The sequence below is a fragment of the Lytechinus variegatus genome, chromosome 4, assembly GCF_018143015.1.
Source record: "Lytechinus variegatus isolate NC3 chromosome 4, Lvar_3.0, whole genome shotgun sequence".
In the NCBI taxonomy this organism is placed as follows: Eukaryota; Metazoa; Echinodermata; class Echinoidea; order Temnopleuroida; family Toxopneustidae; genus Lytechinus; species Lytechinus variegatus.
This window is the reverse complement of record NC_054743.1, coordinates 26,077,266-26,098,453: the sequence shown is the minus strand read 5'-3', so window position 1 is coordinate 26,098,453 and position 21,188 is coordinate 26,077,266.

The window sequence follows — 21,188 nt, the reverse complement described above, 5'->3', positions numbered from 1 at the left end:
TATTTTCGTTTCTTAGGATTAAATTCTGGATTTCATTAAATGATAGCTTAAAGGTTTTCCAAAGCTTGCATAGCTTTTAAGAAAAATGGAAAGGCACATTTGTTTTCCAAATACATAAACCCAACAGTGAGTGACTTGAAGAATCTTTTTTTTTCTCTCCCCCCCCCCCCCTCTCTCTCTCTTTCTCTTACTCTTACAACAGCTTTTTCATTTTATTTATTTATGCACTAATAATTATTGGCACAATAATATAATGCAATTTATGCGTGTCATTTGTATTTACATCCTACATTTTAAGTGTTCAATGTATGCAGTCATCGAAACAATGTTTGGCTTATTGTATTTTACTTTAAGAAAAACAAATTATAGGCCTACTATTCGTGTTTTCGGGATCTAGGGACCTTCTCCTCGACTTACTGCACTTAATCATTCAATACTTTGTTAATTTTCTATACATGTTCACTTTTTAAAATTGACATTTTAATCCAATTGTTTTTTGTTTGTCATGTATGTATGTATGTATTATTGCGAATTATAATTATTCTCTAGTTATTATTATGAATTTGTAAATGAAAATAAAAAATGCAAATCAAATCAAAAAATGGTACCAAGAAAGAGATTGTACATCTTTCCTCCTTCGTTGTGCTCACTTATTGTTTTTCTCCAATTTTTGAACTTTTGAGGGACTAGAGCCAGAACCCCCTTCCTTACGCCAGTGGTTTTAATCAATAAACTGACATTTCTTTTCATAAATACTAAACAGAGCAGGATTACACATATGTTATAAACTTGGGCATTTATTGCCATGTCAGAAGTGAAAGTTAGCATTTCAAATAGTCGGAAACCAAATTCTCATGAAAAGCAAGGTCAGGGCCGAAAATATTTATATCTAAATAAATAGAATAAACTTTACTGAGCAAATGCTGAAAATTTCATCGAAATCGGATAACAATAACGAAGTTATTGAATTTTAAAGTTTATCGATATTTTGTGAAAACAGTTTTATGCACATCGTCATGAATATTCATTTGGTGGGCTGATGTCAAATTTCCACTTTCCTTTTTCTTTTGACATGATATCATAAATGTTTCATTTTTTCATACATGCGTAAATGATGTGTCTCCATTATGATAAAATAAGATGCGGCAGTAAAGTGCGTATAAATCAGTTGTCAATCCAATTGTTTTAGTTTTCGGTAGAAAATTTGTGAATTAACCTAATTTCATATACTGTACTGAAATACAAAAAAAAACAAGTGGGGATACAGGGGTGGATCCAGCGTTCGCTAATAGGGGGGGGGGGCATATTTTTTTCAGCCACATTTTCTCCGATTGGCCGCTCGAAGTTGATTTTTTAGGGGTTGTCCTAATAATCACTTTTAAGCTTGATTCTTATAAATAAAGATAAATACAAAGTAATCACATAAGCCTTAATTGAATATTGCGAGCGCGTACATTTTTGTCTATTTCATGTACTTTGTCCTAAAATTTAAATATTCTGGGCAATGTTTGTGATCATAAACGAGATGTGTATACAACTAAATAATTACTGTGAAGGCGAAGCGCGAGCAGAATTTTTCTATATACGTTGTGATCTGATCAAAAAAGGATCTGTTAACTGCTGCTTGCAGTTAACCATGAAGACAATACATATATCAACAATCAAACATTGCGAGCTTGAAATTGATCGCAAGTCAATTTCAGGTCCCCAAATTAATTGAAATTCATGCATTTCGTTGCAAATATGCAACTAACTGATGGTCTGCTTCTTGCGTCAACAAGTATAAATTGATTTGCTATCATATGAATTGATCTATTTCTTGTAAATTTGCATTATAATTTTGAAACTGATCGCAAATACTTTTTTTGCAACATCCCGACAAATTTTAAGGCATCTATGAATTTGACATACATCAACTACTGAAGCATCACCAGGCTTAAATATTATAAAATGAACGAATGTAAGTCATTATAATAAGCTTAAGATACAGTACATAAAGCACTCAAGAAACACATATAAAGTGCTGATGTAACTTTATAGAAGAAAATACACCGAGATGTGAAGCAAATCAAGTGGTCAATATACTAACTAGCGTACCTAAGGGTGGGGGCAGACTGCCCCCCTGACAAGTCACAACTCATGCAGGGGGCGTATCCCTGCCCTTCCCCATGACGAGTCACAGGAGATCCAGGGGATGTGCCCCTGGAGAAGCAAAATTACTAATTTGTAATGTAAAAATGCAATGCAAAAACAGACGTGTGCCCCTCCTTTGAAATTGAAGACCCTTTTTTTGCTAGTCTTTTTTTTTCTGGTACGAAATCCTTTATTTGTGTTGTTAAAGACCATTTTTTTTTGCTTGTCACATTTTTTGGCGGACGAAATATCCTCTAAAAAATTTGCCCCCCTTTTGGAAAATCCTTTTGGAAAGACAAAAGTCATGTTTTCTGTATGGGTAACATATACTCTACTCCAAAAAAAAGACTAATAAAATAATGGTTTAAATTAAACTCCATATATCTCATACAATAAGAAAGACCAAACAATTTAGATTAGAAGGCAACACCCCGAGGTGTACAAGACAATCTTTTACTTGAGGTGGAGTGGGCACGTTTCTAGTTTTTATAAAATATATGTACATAAAAGAAAGAGCAATAAAAAAAACAAATGTACTCGCAAAATGATGCTATATCTTGTTAAGGAGAAGAAAACAGAAAAAAGCGAAGTATAAAGCAAATGAATTCTCCATGAACCCCCCTCCCCCCAAAAAAAAATAGACAAAAGCATTATATCCATGATGTAAAGGAAAATATATACGACATAAAATTTCTTACTATACGAAAAAACATATACCTTAGTTGTTAAAATACAATACTAATATGGCAAGTCAACATTATATTGTTGTTTGTGGGGGGGGGGGGATGGGAGGGGGACGCAAACCAAAATCCTCGACCACTAAGCCAGAACCCAATCCTGATACTTTAAGAATCCTGCAATTGATGATTGCACAAATATGAATATAAAAAAACATGGATCTATACAGCCAAAATAACAGTTCTATGTCTCCTGACTCCATAATTACCAGAGGAATACAATATATTGGATATATACAAATCTGATTAATAAAACTGCAAATGATATATGCTAATAAAAAACTTTTGATTTGAGATCCAACGTGCAATTTTTTTCATATTTCAACAATGAGCAGCTCGCCGCCAGCAGGAGATAAATGTAGGTACCAGTGACGCCCTGGAATTGGTCCTTGTTTAATTCATATAATTAGAAATTTAAAATGCATATAGAAATATTTTGCAGAATTTTTAATTCTTGCTTGTATTCTTTTGCGAAAAAAAGTCATGACATGATCACTGTGATGTTTTTATGAAAAAATCATCAAAAAAAAGTAATAAGAGTGAGAAAAGAAATCCTCAAAGTCACAAATGGCTTTATAGGTATAAAATTGCGCATAATTCCCACACATTAATTACCACTATTGTTTTTTTGTAATCTGAAGACTTTCAATACAAGAACAAAGTCTGATAAAGTAGTAGCTTCTGGAATTAAGGTGTAACGTTGCCTGATAATGTAGCCTGGCCTTGTAATGTAATGTCTATATTACACTGTTTTTTCTGTTTTACGAAGTAAGAATGCCCTATAAAATTGTACTTGATTTGTATTGCCTTATATTACTTTGTATTATGTTTTGAATGGAAATGAAATAAAAGAATTGAATTAAATTGAATTGAATGTGAGCTAGCACTAAAGAATATAACTTGGCTTAAAATTGAAACATCTTAAAGTGTAACCGGGCCTTACAATATAACCAGCCCTGCAACTCTTTCTGCAACAGGCCCCAGGGGCCCGTTGCAGAAAGAGTTGCGTTTAAACGCAAGCCCCCAAATCAATCGCAAGTCCAAAATGCGCGCCTTTGATTGGTTGAAAATCAAGTTGTGCCGAAATTTTTAGAGTTGCGATTGATTGCAACTCTTTCTGCAACGGGCCCCTGGGATATAATGTAACCTGAAAATAGAAAGTAATCTAATTTTAATAGACTTAAAAGTTTGATACCCGTGCTTATTGCGTAACCTGGCCTTATACATGTAGTTGGACCTGCTTTAAAGAGTTACCTTCTTAAAACAGTAATCCTGCTTCAAAGTGTAACCTTCCTTAAAAAAATGTGTCCTGATCTCTTGTTTACACTTGTACCGTGTTTACATCGTGTTTACACTTAATCGGCATTTGAATCGGCTTTTTCATAGCGTGTTAACGCGAGTAACTTGCATCGGCTCGCGGTTCAGAACCGGGAATTAGCACCACCAAAGTAGTAGGTTCTGAACTGCGAGTCGATGCAGAATCGGCTTTTTTACCACGAGTAAACAGAAAGCCGATTCTGCATCGGCAATTTATGCGCATTTCATTTATTTTACCATTGTGACGTTATTGTTAGCGCACTGATCCAGCGTTGTCTTTATTATGACGTTTATTTTATGGTGTGCGTATCATTTCAGTTTTTTGCATCGGCTCGCCTTCTGAACCGTGAGCTCTAACAACGTGTAAACCCGGGGGGGCCACTTACATTGACGAGTGGATACCATGCGCGACCAAAAAAACACGTAAAAAGGATGTCCTTTTCACGATAGGGCACGTTACGTACGTAACGTGAAAAGGGTGTCAAAAACACAAAAATAAGGAAAAAAGGGTATCTATTTCGCTAGGAAAATTACGTGTTTAGGGTCGAATTTGCGGGGATGATGAAACAAAATTAAAATGTTTTATAAAGGATGTCCTTTTTGCCCCAACACTACGTGTTTAGAGTCCTATTTGCACGAGGTGTAGAAGGTGGGGTCGTACTAAACCAAAAAGGTAAAGCCCGGTAAAGCCGACAATCAAAGGACCCGTAACAATAAAACATTCCTGTACTTGTTTAGGGGTTCATTTCAGGGAATATTTGCCAAGAGTATCGTTTTGTTTCCAATACTTGTTAAGGGAAGGGTTTCACACGCCAATACTTGTTAAGGGGTGCATTTTCATAATATGGAAATTACGTGTTTAGGGTGCTTTTCGAGACCCCGTGGTCGCGCATGGTATCCAATCGTGAATGGAAGTGGCCCCCCGGGGGTGTAAACGTTAGCCAGAAGCCGATGCAGCATCGGCTTTTTCATGCATAGCGTGTAAACGCAAGTAACCTGCATCAGCTCGCGGTGTAGAACCGGGAATTGTGCACCACCAAAGTATACTAGGTTCTGAACCGCGAGCCAATGCACTTTTGTACTACGTGCAAACAGAAAGCCGATTTTGCATCGGCAATTTGTGCGCTTTCATTTACTTCAAGTTTACCATTGTGACGTAATTGTAAGCGTACTGAGATCCAGCGTTGTCTTTCAGGGGCGTAGCTACGGGGGAAAAATTGGCAGAGCAAAAAAAAAAAGAAAGAAAAAGGGAGAAAGAAGAAAAGAAAAAAGAAGAGGAAAATAAGAGGAGGAAGACGAGTGAATGAAATAATGTGAGGGGAAGACTTGCAATTAAAAAAACAAATCTTTCATGTTACTTTATAAAATGTTTGCTTGCGCTTCGCACCAGGATTGGCTGTTCGATGAGATTCATATCTTGCTCAATAGGCTGATATGGAGCAAGTTTTGAAGTCAATATACAAAACATATTTTAGCTCGGACATCGAGCTTTCATTATTTTTTTCATTTACAAATTTAAGTGGTCTGTAAAATGTCCGTTTTATGGTCTACATAAATCAGCGTTTTAAGCCCACACTGGGTGTATATTGTCTACGTGTATTCAATAATGTTCCATTATACAAATGTTAATCTAAAAAATGCGCGATAGCCTGCATGTTCTTTATTTAAAATGTACTTGAATTATCCAGTTACACATCAGAATATCAATAATTGTCTGCCACGCTTCACGATCGCATTATTAATGATATCCAATTGACTATATCATATTTATGATTTACATAATATGAATAAAGTGTCCTGCTTTTAGGTCTAAAATCTCAATTTTCTTCCCCTTGAGCTTCGCGCTCGCATCAATTGTTTAGTTACATCCCATTTATTAATACAAAAATTAGAACGACCAATTTTTTCGGTCCGAATGACAAAAATATTTGCTCGCGCTTCGCGCTCGCATAATTGAAATATATTGGCGTTCGCAGTAACTATCTAGTTAAATACGAATCTTGTTCAAGTTCACACATAACATTGCCCAGAAAATTAAGTTTTCAGGAAAAAATACATGAAAGTAAAAAAAAAATATTGTTCGCGCTTCGCGCTCGCACTTTTCATAAGGCTTATGAGATTATTTCATGTTTATGTTGTTTAATAAGAATAAAACGAAGAAGTGACTGATCGGGGAAAATATAGGTGAAGATAATTTCGGGCCCCGTCCCCTATTGGCGAAAGTCGGATCCGCCGGTGCCCCCCCCCCCCCGAAAGGCTTAGCCTTAGGACAGGGATAGATCTAGTACACGTAGGCCTAGAATACATCTTACTTATAGTTAGACTAAAAGCTTCAGTCTCTGCTAAATAATGTAGTATGACTAGTATGAATACATAAAAATTTGTTGTGTTCACTTAACGCGCACCGTGGCAAATCCCCTATTCCGGCGTCAAAAACTTGACAAAATAGACCCGTTTTCGACTCTTTTAACTCATATCTCAAAAACCGCTCGAGATTTTTCACAGGTTCAAACGGTTTTTTAATCTTAGACTTGTTTTACATCTCATGATATCTTTCATTTTTTTATCCTGATTGAAAAAAAACCCGTTTTTTTTTAATTGATGAAAGGGTTTCAATTTTGTTGTTCCAATATTTGCCCAAACAATATTGCAATATTGGAAGGTAAGGTGAGGTAAGACTATTATATATCATTAACGACTCTTTCTGTTCCAAGAAGCTACTTAGTTTCAAAGGAATGCCAACATTTTTTTTGCAATTTTATTAGATATAAATAGAACGATAGCTGTTATAGGATAATGAATCATCTAAAATAATTCCAAGAAATTTAGTGGTTTTCGAAGTACTCAAAGGGATTCCATTCCTTGAATATATTAACTTCTGAAATACAATGTTTTATATGATCTTTACCGAATTACATAAAGGTTGTCTTATCAAATTCGTAATCTTAATTAATTCTTTATTCGTATATTTCACAAGAATATCGAAATCGAAATTGAAAGCGATTAAGTTTGTGTCATCTGGAAAGAGGACAAAATGAAAAAAATCAGTAACATTGCATATATCAATAATATATATTTTTGAAGCAGGTTTTTGTCTCACCTGCGAAGCAAAGTGAGACTATAGGCGCCGCTTTTCCGACGGCGGCGGCGGCGGCGGCGTCAACATCAAATCTTAACCAGCATTACTTGATTTTATTCAAAGTATTACTAGTGTTATTGAAATGAAAGGTGTATCAATTGGCTTATTTTTGGATTTACAGAGAGCGTTTGACACACTTGATCATAGAATACTCATGAAAAAATTATTCAAATATGGAATAAGGGGGAAAATTTGGGATCTTTTAAACAACTATTTAAGTCATAGACAACAATTTGTAACAATACAAATACAAATGTTTTATATGATCTTTACCGAATTACATAAAGGTTGTCTTATCAAATTCGTAATCTTAATTAATTCTTTATTCGTATATTTCACAAGAATATCGAAATCGAATAGTCAACAATCAAATTATAAGGACTTAAGGTGTGGAGTACCCCAAGGTTCTATCCTCGGGCCCCTTTTATTTACTTTGTATATAAATGATCTGTGCAATGTATCTTCGAAATTGAAATATATTTTATTTGCCGACGATACTAATATTTTTATGTCACATGATAATATTGATGTTCTGCAAGTGCAATTTAATAATGAATTAAAAAAGGTGACTTCTTGGTTGACCATTAATAAATTATCTGTAAATATTTCTAAAACACAGTATATGGTTTTTACAAATAAAAAAATATGCATTGACAATCTGCAGGTGCAATTAGCAAATTTTAGTGTAGCAAAGGCATCGCAAGTCAAATTTCTTGGTATTATAATTGATAGTAAGTTGCTATGGGTTCCTCATATTGATTTGATTTGTAATAGAATTTCCAAAATCATAGGCATTTTGTACAGATTACGCAATTTTCCAATTACTGTTTTACGAAATATTTATCACGCACTTGTTGCACCTTTTTTAAGTTACGGTATTCTTGCCTGGGGCAGTGCTTCTTATTCACACCTGGATAGAATTTTTAAACTTCAAAAACGTGCAATAAGAATTGTTAATCATTCGTCTTTCTATGCTCATACAGAACCAATTTTTAAGTCTCAGAGGATTTTGAAATTTTATGACTTTTACAATCATGAGACTGCAATTTTTATGTACAAGTGTTATAAATATTTTTTACCTCAGTCAATATGTAATTATTTTGTTTTAAATTGTAATGTACATAATTATACAACCAGGGGCAATAATGATTTTCATATACCTAAAGTAAGAACAAAATTATTTCAAAACTCAATTTTTTATAGGGGACCATTAATTTGGAATACTTTATCAAAGGATCTTAAGGATAGTTGCTCTCTTAATGTTTTTAGGAGAAATTGTAAATATAAAATCATCACTACTTATTCATTTTTTACTTAATTATTATTCTGATTGTTTGTTTGGTTAGTTAGGTAATTCTTTCCCCTTTTCTACTTTAATTGTTCAAATAATGTATTTTATTCGGGTCGGCCGTACATAAGGTTAACTTCTTTTTGGCTGCTACCCTTTCAGTATAATATTTTATTTATATCCATGTCTGATTTATTTAATGTTTGTACTATATTTGTATTGTTTTTATACTGAGAAAAATAAATTGAATTGAATTGAATTGAATTGAGGCTAAGTTTTTGAAATGACATCATAACTTAGAAAGTATATGGACTTAGTTCATGAAACTTGGCCATAAGGTTAATCAAGTATTACTGAACATCCTATTAGAGTTTCATGTCACATGACCAAGGTCAAAGGTCATTTAGGGTCAATGAACTTAGACCATGTTGGAGGAATCAACATCGAAATCTTAACCTGTGGTTAAGTTTTTGAAATGTCATCATAACTTAGAAAATATATGGACCTAGTTCATGAAACTTGGACATAAGGTTAATCAAGTATCACTGAACATCCTGCATGAGTTTCACGTCACATGACCAGGGTCAAAGGTCATTTAGGGTCAATGAACTTTGGCCGAATTGGGGATATCTGTTGAATTCCCATCATAACTGAAAGTTTATGGATCTGATTCATGAAACTTGGACATAATAGTAATCAAGCATCACTGAAAATTTTGTGCAAGTTTCAGGTCTCATGATTAAGGTCAAAGGTCATTAGGGTCAATGAACTTTGGCCGAATCGGGGGTATCTGTTGAATTACCATCATAACTTTGGAAGTTTATTGGGCTAGTTCATTAAACTTGGACATTAGAGTAATCAAGTATCACTGAACATCCTGTGCACGTTTCAGGTCACATGACCAAGGTCAAAGGTCAATGAACTTTGGCCGAATTGGGTGTATCTGTTGAATTACCATCATAACTTTGAAAGTTTATGGATCTGATTCATGAAACTTGTACATAAGAGTAATCAAGTATCACTGAATATCCTGTTTGAGAAACTTTCAGGTCACAGATCATGGTCAAAGGTCATGTAAGGTCAATGAACTTTGGCCATGTTGGGGTTTTTTGGTGAATAACCATCATATCTCTGTAAGTTTATTGGTCTAGTTCATAAAAAGTGGACATAAGAGTAAACATGTATCACTGAACATCTTGTGCGAGTTAGAGTAGTATTCAAAGTCAGCACTGCTGCTATATTGAACCGCGTGATGCAGGTGAGACGGCCAGAGGCATTCGACTTGTTTTCATTTCTTACGTAACCGTTGCGCACAATTGTATTACACAAAATTTACAGGGATATACAAATTGATGTTTCTCGCACGTACTCATAGTATTCATTTTGTAGCCGGTCAAGAAAAAAGTGAATTTTAGGTGAGTTTTGTTATTTTTTTTTTATTTCCGGGCGTGAATATCCTTCCTAAAATTAAATGTTGTCACTCCTCCAACCTTTCAAATAATGATTTAAAATTTCAATTTTAGAATGTATAGTATGAAGAAGGATTTCTTTTTGAAAATTGATGGATGTTCTAATGTTCCTCTATCAGGTGACATCCGGGCCCCGTCTAACAAAGAGTTATGATTGATTCGATCAATCTCAACTCTATATGGAAATCCATCCATACCATTTTTTTTCTACAGGAAAACTGCACAATCTCCTTGAGAAACAAAAAGAATCACACTGAATTTTCAAGAGAATGATGAATATATTATATCTAGAAAATATTTTGAACAAACATACCTTTTAGATGATGATGTTGCTGACCGTCGAAAGTTGTGGTTGATCGGATCAATAGCAACTCTTTGTAAGACAGGGCCCAGGAAGACAATATTTTTTTCATGCTTGAGTGAATATTGATCTTTTTTGCCCAGGGTGTGAAAAATGACCTGAGCCAAAATGACATAAATTGACACAATAAATGCAGCAATCTCCAACGGTCATGTGTGCACTCCCAATGAAACAATTTCTCTTTGCATATCTGCTTGATTATGTTTGGCGGTTTTGATTTAATCATTATTTATTTATTTATTTATTTATTCTGCTTTATTCAAAAGGGTGGTCTCTTTAGTACAAAACCGCTTCACAAGAGAGACCCTTTTTTATTTGTTTTATGCGTGATTTCGAATTAGAAGTGTACTGGGTGTTACATTTTTACTCTTTTACTTAAAGGACAAGTCCATCCCAACAAAAAGTTAATTTGGAAAAAGGAGAAAAAGCAAACAATCAAAATACTGAAAATTTCATCAAAATCGGATGTAAAATAAGAGTTACGACATTTTAAAGTTTCGCTTAATTTTACAAAACATTTATATGCACATCCTGGTCGGTATGCAAACTGGCAGACTAATGACGTCACCCACTCACTATTCTTTTGTATTTTATTATATGAAAAATGAAATATTCTAATTTTCTCGTCCTTGTCAAGTGAAACAAAGTTTAATTTCTCCCTGAACATGTGGAATTACCATTGTTTTAACAGTTGGTCCTTCAAATCTGTAAAAATTTAAATATTGTATTAACATGATTAATCAAACAATAAAGAACAAAAGAAATAATGAGTGATGGACATCATTTGAATATCACTGAGTTGTGCATTTAACTGTTTTGTGAAAAATAAGCGAAACTTTAAAATGTGATAACTTTCTTATTTTACATCCGATTTCGATGAACTTAGCAGCGTTATGTTTGTTTGATTTTTCTCTACCGATCTTCAAGGTAATTACATATCAGTATTCCACAGGAAAGCAATCGATAGATGTATAATTTGACCAATGAATAACTAAAATAAATTACGTATTTCGATCAGTGCATAAATATTGCCAATCGAATGATAAATCGCACATTTGAACACAGCTCTCGTTTGGAGCGTGACCTTAGGAATACAATATTTCTACCAGCATAAGCAATGTATACAAAAGTAGTTTATTGATCGATATCGGAAAAATTGCAGATGTCGTGTGTAATATATAATTTTTATTAGAACGGTTGTTGAATCGCATCGATGCATATCGCGGTGAATAGTATTATGTCGGCCATTGTCATTCTTCACTGAATACAATAAATATATAGATACGGATTATGAAGGACATATTGATATTTCTTTTGGTGAATGACCATCAACTGTTATTGCTTATTGTGATGTCGACCAGCAATAGTCAGTGATGGGTTATACCATTTTGAGCAGAGTGACTGCAAAGAGGGTTCGTTTATCGGTGCTCTTACTGACGGTCCTCGCCATCTTTAATGCCATCGTCGCCTCCTTGCTACTAAAGAATTCTGCCGATATAAACCAACCGCGGGATTCAAAGGAGAATGTCAAGAATATTGTCCACTATCACAAGCCCACCGTTGACCTTAAGAAGGCGGACAAGTGGATGTTGGAATCTGCCAACATGTCCCAAAAGGATTCGGTAACCCCATTGCAGAAGGACAAACCTGTAGGGCTACCGCCTGATTGTTGGGACAATCACACCTTCGTCATCACACTGGTGATATCAAAACTTGAAGCCAGTTCTCGCCGTCAAGCGATCAGGGATTCCTGGGCGAGACCGTTTACGGTGGAAAATAATACTGTCCACACCGTCTTCGTGGTGGGCGATTATCTAGATTCAAGAACACGCTATGGCATTACCATGATTACAGGATTGAACAATGAAATCATCAAGTATAAGGACATTCTGAAAGGACAGTTCAACCTTGATTCAAGGTCCGATTCCCTGGTATTACTTGGTCTTCATTGGATTCTACGAAACTGTCATCAGGTCAAATATGTCCTTATTGTCCATGATACCATGTTTGTCAATTACAGGCAACTGTTCAAACTTCTGAAGCATCACAATGCTCACGTCAATAATAGAAAGTTATTGATAGGCAACATTCAAAGAATCCAAACTCACAAGCCATCTAATTTTCACATTGTTTCAGAGAAACAGTTCGGCCAATCTACGGATCCTCTAATTCCCAATTCCAGTGCTGGCTTCGTTATGAGTATTGCTGCAGCCAGAGATGTATACAAATTATCCTTGACTAATAACACATTTCCACTTTCACGCATATTAGGAAGGAACCAAAATTGGACATTGGTCAACCAGGACAAGCTATTTACTACGATGCACTTATCCTCCAACCCTTGCTTAGTTGATCACATTGTTTCAGCAATTGTACCAGATAAGCCAAATGCAATGGTTAGAGTAGTGGATCAACTCAGCAACCAATCCTGTCTCATGAACTGCAGAGATCCGGATTTAGACTACGTTCTTCCAAGCGATATCGACAACAAACCTCATTTAGATAAAGTGTTGCGGCTCCAGTTTGACCATCCAGATATCTGCTCCGCGCCAGGAGGAAAAAGCCGAGACATATTCATGGTTTTGTTCATTAACTCCCATCCTAGGAACTCAGAGATCCGAAAGGCCATCCGTACAACCTGGGGCTCGGGGCAATCTATCAATGGTGAGTCCATCAGGCTGTTGTTTATCCTCGGAAAGCAAGAAGTGTCAACAGATACAAGTGATGTAAGGAACGAGGTTGTACAGCACCAGGACATTCTCCAAGGGAATTTCATTGATTCCTTTCCAAATCAGACGCTGAAGGTCATCACAGCGCTCCGCTGGATCACCAAGAATTGCGCGCATGCGCGTTATTTGTATGTAGGTGATGAAGATCGTTTCGTAAACTTACGAAGTGCTGTTCGCTACTTGAAAGACCTTCGAAGCAAGGGAGAGGCTGGACAGAGAGTTTACCTTGGTTCGAAAATTTATGGTGACGGAAGATTGTCCGTCAAAAGGAAGGGTGGAGTAAACGTGAAGAGTTATCAAGTGCCTGATGAGCTATACAGGGGGCGCTTCTACCCACCGTTCTGCAGCGCCAGTGGGTACATCTTATCCGCCGATGTGGCGCCTTCTATGTACAGAGTGGCGCTGCGAACGCCTCTTATCGGTATTCCAGATGTCTTCCAAGGAATCCTTGCTAAGAGGGTGCTTGTTGAGCCTGTTGGACATCGTGGTTTCAAAACATGGAGTGGGAGATTTGATGTATGTTCTTTACGGAGTGACGAGACCCTGACTGTTCGCGGGATTACCACCACTCCCGAAGAACTTTACAAAGTTTGGGAAACCTTCTCGAATAAGTCAATCTTATGTTGATCACCGAGAAGAGAAATATTTTGAGAGAAAGCAGCGTGCAACGCATAATGTCATATTGTCCTAAAACTCTAAATAAGAAAAAAAAAATTTCTATTTAATTTTCTTCATCATAATCAAAACAGTTGGGCTATTCGAAATATAAAACAGTTTCAATTGGCCGCAGTTATATTTCACTATCAATGCCGACTTCTGAAGGCAGCGAAATGTTATTATGTATTGGCGTTGATGGGTGGGGGGGGGGGGGGGGCGTGACGCCCTGAAAATTGGGAATTTGGTAAAAGTGTCGCTGCCCACTATTTCCCTCCCATAATCTAGAAATCGCTCTCGCACTCTTGGTACGTTGAATGGAAGAGTGGGTGATGACAAAACGGAAAGTCGAGACACAATGCCTTCTAGAAAAAAAACCGCAATTCAATGTAATTTCTTGCTATCTTGATCATAATTTTTCAATGTACATGAATGGAAAAATATGTGCTTCTCTTCTATGCAGCCCATCTCAACGTTCATAATGCACGCATAACTGGTTGTGGTCCTACCAAATTTTCATTTGATCGAGCTAATTACGATTTTGAGTGGGAGTTTTTCTGGCTTTAACTGCCATCTATTCGGAAGGAAAAGTTCATAACTTTAATACCCGTCTTTTCTCACTTCATACGAGACCTTCTGCATAAAATATGAATTACGCGTGGTTGAGAAAATTCTGAATGAAAACATGCTTAATTTCTACCTTTTTGACAGATCGTTTAAAACATGCATTTGGTTTCCAAACAAAGCAGCAGCAAATAAATTGGCTAATGATTTTCATTCAGAATTTGTTTCGAACACCTTCAATCATAATGTTCGTTTGCCTGAAGAAATCGGTATTCTAAACGTAATGCACCTTTAAAGATATGTAAAATTGTAACCTGTTTGTTTAGTTTCAGTCTCACCTGCATAGCATAGGGAGACTATAGGCGCCGCTTTACCGACGGCGTCAACACCAAATATTAACCTAAGGTTAAGTTTTTGATCTGACAGCATAACTTAGAAAGTATATGGTCCTTGTTAATGAAACTTATCCATAAGGTTAATCAAGTATTTCAGGTATCAGGTCACGTACATGACCAATGTCAAAGGTCATTTAGGGTCAATGAACTTAGACCATGTTGGAGGAATCAACATCAAAATCTTAAACTAAGGTTAAGTTTTTGAAATGTAATCATAACTTAGAAAATATATGGATCTAGTTCATGAAACTTGGACATCTCATCCGAGTTTCAGGTCACATGACCAAGGTCAAAGGTCATATAAGGTCAATTAACTTTGGCCGTGTTGGGGGTATTTGTTGAATTACCATCATATCTTTGTAAGTGTATTGGTCTAGTTCATAAAACGTGGACATATAAGAGTTACCAAGTATCACTGAACATCTTGTGCGAGTTTTAGGTCACATGACCAAGGTCAAAGGTCAATGGACTTTGGCCATGTTGTGGCTATTTGTTGAATTACTATCATAACTCTGTAAGTATATTGGTCTAGTTCATAAAACTTGGACATAAGAGTCATCAAGTATCACTGAACATCTCATGCGAGTTTCAGGTCACATGACCAATGTCAAAGGTCATGTAAGGTCATTGAACTTTGGCCATTTTAGAGGTAATTATTACATTGCTGTCATAACTTTCAAAGTTTGTATAGTGTATAAAATGTGGATGCAGGGGTAATCAAGTATCACTGACAAGTTTTAGGTCACATGATCAAGGTCAAATGTCAATGAATGTAGTATTGTATCATTATATAAATGGTCATTATGTCAATGGTGTTTTTTGTGAATAATTAGTTTATAGTAGTTTTCAAAGTCAGCACTGCTGCTATATTAAATCGCGTGATGCAGGTGAGACAGCCATGAACATTCCACTTATTTTTAACTAGTCATTAAAACATCTTTCGAGGCACAATTGCCTCAGCGCCATTGTTATAGTACTTAATCACAAATAAGTTATCGTTATGATTGGGGAAATAGACTTAAAAGTCAAGTTCACCTCAGAAAAAATGTTGATTTGAATAAATAGGGAAACATCAAACTAGCATAACGCTGTAAATTTTATCAAAATCGGATGTAAAATAAGAAAGCAATGACATTTCAAACTTTCGCTTATTTTTAAAACAGTGATATGCACAACTAAGTGACATGCAAATGAGACGGTCGATGATGTCCCTCACTTACTATTTCTTTTGTTGTTTATTGTTTAAATTATACAATTTTTCATTTTTTACAGATTTGACAATAAGGACCAACTTGACTGAACAATATATAGTATTAAAACAATACTAATTCCAGGTGTTCAGGGAGGAATTAACAGTATGGAACAAATTAGAATATGTCATATTTTATATAATAAAATACACAAGAAATAGTGAGTGGATGACGCCATCAGTCTCCCATTTTCATACCGACCAGGACGTTTTGTGAAATTAAGCGAAACGTTAAAATGTCATAACTTTCTATATTGTACATCCGATATTGATGAAATTTTTTGTGTAATGCTTGTTGGATTTTTTTTTCTTTTTATTCTAATCAACTTTTGTTGAGGTGGACTTGTCTTTTAAGTAAGGTCAAAAAGTAAACTAAATATCAAAAAGAGGGCAGCGAGACTGATTTGAAGTGTAATGTATACCACTTCGAATCAATTTTACTACCTTAAGATGGATGTTTTTAAGAAAGTAATATAAAAAGTCAGGTGTATAGGCCTAATATTTTTATCTTTACCTGTTTAAATGATGTTATCAGTTGATTGTGTAAAACTGATTTTAAAGAGAAATTCTAAAGGTCATAATATCAACACTCCACAGAGTGCTCAAATAATAATTTGTAAATGCCACACAGATTTCTATTAGAGTGTTTTTTTTATCATAATGGCCCCTTTCATGTAATATTCTAGCTCATGGTATTTAGGATATACTCAATTCAACTATTTCTAAAAACATGTTCTGGTTTGGCTGGTTAGCTTGGATGAAATTCTGTTTCCCACATCAAAAGCTCATGAATTCTATCACTTAATTGTCTGTGCAATTATGTTCTTTCCTTTTATATGTTATACTGCTCTCATTTGTTTTCTATTTAATATGACTTTAAATTATGGTTGTATTTTCCAGTGCATTGGATATTCATTATTCACTGCTATCATTATCATTTTTTATTCAGGGCATCATCATGGAAAATCTACTTTTGTTTGATTGGCTAACCTGTTGAAATGAATGATGAATAAATGGATAAATATTTGAATGATAGTATCATTGTTGTCATTATCATAATCTCACTAATGCCCCTTTTGTCTCCTTGTTTCTAGTGTTGTTGTAGCTTGTCTGTGGTCTATATTATGGTTGTTCCACTTTATATGTTTGTCATTTTGCCTCCGACGAAGATTCTGCTTGGATCGAAAGCTTAGGCCCCTTTTGACTTTCTAATTTACTCCATTGGCTCTCTTTTATTAGATAAGCGGTTTTCAGCAGCCTCTTTTTGCCATAATAATAATGATGATAATAATAATCCAATTTTTATAAAGAGCTTTTTCCCAAAGCGCAAAGCGCGTTATAGCGTATTATTACCCCGGTCATTGCATTCATTTCAATCAAGCACGAAAAGTGCACAAATTCCACTCCCTGGGGAGCATTCCTTGCATTCGTCGCAGCCACATTATGGCGCTGGCAAAATCAAACATACAATATCTTTCGCATCCTACCGGGTACCCATTTAGCACCTGGGTCGAGAGTGGCAAAGTGTGGATTAACGCCTTGCTAAAAACGACGCAAGTCCGCGGTGGGATTCGAACACACGACCCTCTGATTACAAGGCGAGAGTCAGAACCACTACACCACGGCTCTTCCACCCGGTAACCGTTAATCATCACATTATTATTACTGCCATCGTCAGTTTCGTTTTATTTTCTTAATTACTATTGTTATTATTATGAATATGATTAATATTACTAGGCATATTGTTACTATTACTACTACTACTACTACTACTACTACTACTACTACTACTTCTATTACTACTACTACTACTACTACTACTACTACTACTACTACTACTACTACTACTACTACTACTACTACTACTACTACTACTACTACTACTACTACTACTACTACTACTACTGCTATTACTACTACTACTACTACTACTACTACTACTACTACTACTTCTTCTATTACTACTACTATTACTTCTACTACTACTACTACTACTACTACTACTACTACTACTACTACTACTACTACTACTACTACTACTACTACTACTATACTACTGCTATAAAACATATTTGTGAAGATTTGAGGAAAAAACAATGAAGATTAAGGAAGTCATTAGAATGTTAAGTTACGGATTTGTGACGTCATAAACAAGCAGCTGCCCATATGCTATGTTATATAAAATACATACATTTTCGCGATGACTCGTTTTTGCTTACTTTTTAGGAACGGGTGTGAAATGATATTTGTGTAAATATACTGAGTACAGTAAAAACCATTTTCAATTTTCTGAGAAAATGACATTTTGCCAAACGATATAGGAAAATTGCTCGCATATGAAGTCACAAATCAAATAATCAAAATTCTAATAACTTTTTTTATCAAACCTTCGACAATAGCGTTTATTATTTTTACATGTAGTTGCTATTTTTACAGTAACATTTTTGTCAGGGTGAGCTTCTCCTTTGAACTTATATAATAACAGAGAAATGGTTTTTATGCCTTTCTGACATCAGATACAGATTAAAACTAAATGTCTCCGGACAAACCATTCGATAAAAGCTTGAAGCTGACACAAATCATTCTTATATAGGTGCAATTTGTTTCTGTACCGTGAACAGACAAGTAATAATATAACAGCAAAGAAGATAGAGGGAGATAGATTAATGTAGTACCAGTGGCAAAGTAAGGCAAAAATTTTAAGGGGCAAAACTTTGGCTTGTCTGGAAATAAAATCTTTAAAATTTGGCCTGTTCAAAATAAAAATCCTACTTTGTGAAAGATTTTGGCATAAAACTTCAACAACAAAAAAATAACATTTCACCCTTTTAAGCTTTCCCTTTCTTTCCTTCACATTTTGCTTTTATTGGTCGTGGAACTTTTTTTTAATGGGGCGAGGAGAGTCAGTGTATGTGATACAATTTTCTACACGATGAGGGAAATGAATGTTTATACCCTAGACAAGCGTCCCGATGAAGAAAAAATAATCAAAGGCCCCAGATAATTTCTTAAAAACCGATTATGGCCTTAAAGGGAAAGTTCACCCTGAAAAAGACTTTGTTGTAAAAATAGCAGAAAAAATAGTAAAAAATATTGGTGAAGGTTTGAGGAAAATCCGTTAAAGAGTAAGAAAGTTATTAGAGTTCAAAGTTTTGGATTTGTGTCGTCATAAACGAGCAGCTGCCCCATGTGTTATGTAATATAAAACGCATGAATTTCAAATTGTATACGGTTCCTGATGACTTGATTTTGTTTTCTATTCATGATCGGGTGTGAAATGATTTGTCTATTGATATACAAAAGGTACAGTAAAAAATATTTTCAATTTTTTGAGAAAATGACATTTCATTGATTTTTTACCATTCGCTATGTAGGAATGCTGCTCGCATATGACGTCACAAATCAAATAATTGACATTCTAATAACTTTTTAATTATTTGATGAATTTTTCTTCGGCAATATTTTTCATTATTTTTTCTGCTATTTTTACAATAAACTTTTTGTCAGGGTGAACTTCCCCTTAACAGAATGATATTAGATGCCTCTGTACTTTCAAAAGGATAATCATCTATCGTTTGTATTTTATTTCATGTAGCAGTGATCAATATGTCTTCGATCAAGGCCCTATAATGAGACATTCCTTTTGCATAAACCTAAATCGCATACATTCGTAATTCCGAAGCTTCGTAATTCCGAAGGTTCGGTTATTCCGAAGGTTCGTATTTCCGAAGGTTCGTAATTCCGAAGGTTCGTCAATCCGAAAACGAAATAAGGTTCGTAATTCCGAAGGTTCGTCAGTCCGAAAACGAAATAAGGTTTGTAATTCCGAAGGTTCGTTAATCCGAAAACGAAATAAGGTTCGTAATTCCGAAGGTTCGTTAATCCGAAAACGAAATAAGGTTCGTAATTCCGAAGGTTCGTTAATCCGAAAACGAAAAAAGGTTCGTAATTCCGAAGGTTCGTTAATCCGAAAACAAAATAAGGTTCGTTAATCCGAAATAAAATAAGGTTCGTTAATCCGAAATAAAATAAGGTTCGTTAATCCGAAAATTTAATAAGGTTCGTATTTCCGAAAATGAAAATTATTCATGTTGGTAACAAACTCGGATAATAATAATAATAGCTGGGAGAACAGTTTTCAGAACTGAAGTGGCTTCCCTGGGTAAATAATATAATTTTTATCATTTTAGGCCTACATGAAATTTCCAAAAGTTTGAGCACGTGATTCGCTGGCAACATCTCACAAGGATGCCCTTTTAACAGTAATTGACCAAATAGGCGAATTTTACATTCCCCCCAAACCGCTTGCTCGCTACGCTCGCAGAAATGAAACGTAATATATAACTTACCAATCAGAGATCACTTAAATTTTTTTGCTCAACTTAATTACTACAAAACACACAACCTCTTTACACAGATGATAATCTTATGGCGAAAATATCCGTTTGCACCAAAATGCCCCTATTGGCCCCTTTTTGGCTCCCCCCCCCCAAAAAAAAAGGAAAATACGTTCCGCCGCCACTGGTTGAAACACGCATCGTCTTCATGGCTAACTGCAAAAAGTTCTTAAAATGTCCCCTTTAGATCAGGTCAGAGCTTATATTTAAAATTTCTGTTCGCGCTTCTTGCTCGCAGTTATTATCTAGTTACATAGGCATCTCGTTTTGAAGATCACAAACATATTGCCCATCATATAAAAAAAAATATAGCTCGCGCTCGCATTATTTAAAAAGGGTTTATCATGTTATTACATATTTACTTTATTTTATAAGTATAAAGCTAATTATTGACTGTTAGGACTACCCTTTCAAAAAACAAACAAAAATCAACTTTAAGCTGCCGATCGAGGAAAATATGGCCGAAAAAAAATTGCCCCCCCCCTTTGACAAAAGTTGGATCCGCCGGGAGGGAGGCAGGGGGCACTTGCACCCCAAAAATGAAATAAAAAAACAGGGAAATGCATATTTTTCAAAAAATGGGAAAGATCTTTTTTCAAAAATAAATATGCTGTTTTTCATGTTTTCGAAATAAAATACTCTTTTTAAAGTAAAGTTTTCAGGCTGGAATATTGCAAATTTTCAGCTTGCGCTTCGCACTCTCAGTTATTCGATTGGTGAAATATGTATCCTAAAGAGGTCACTAAATTCTTTCTT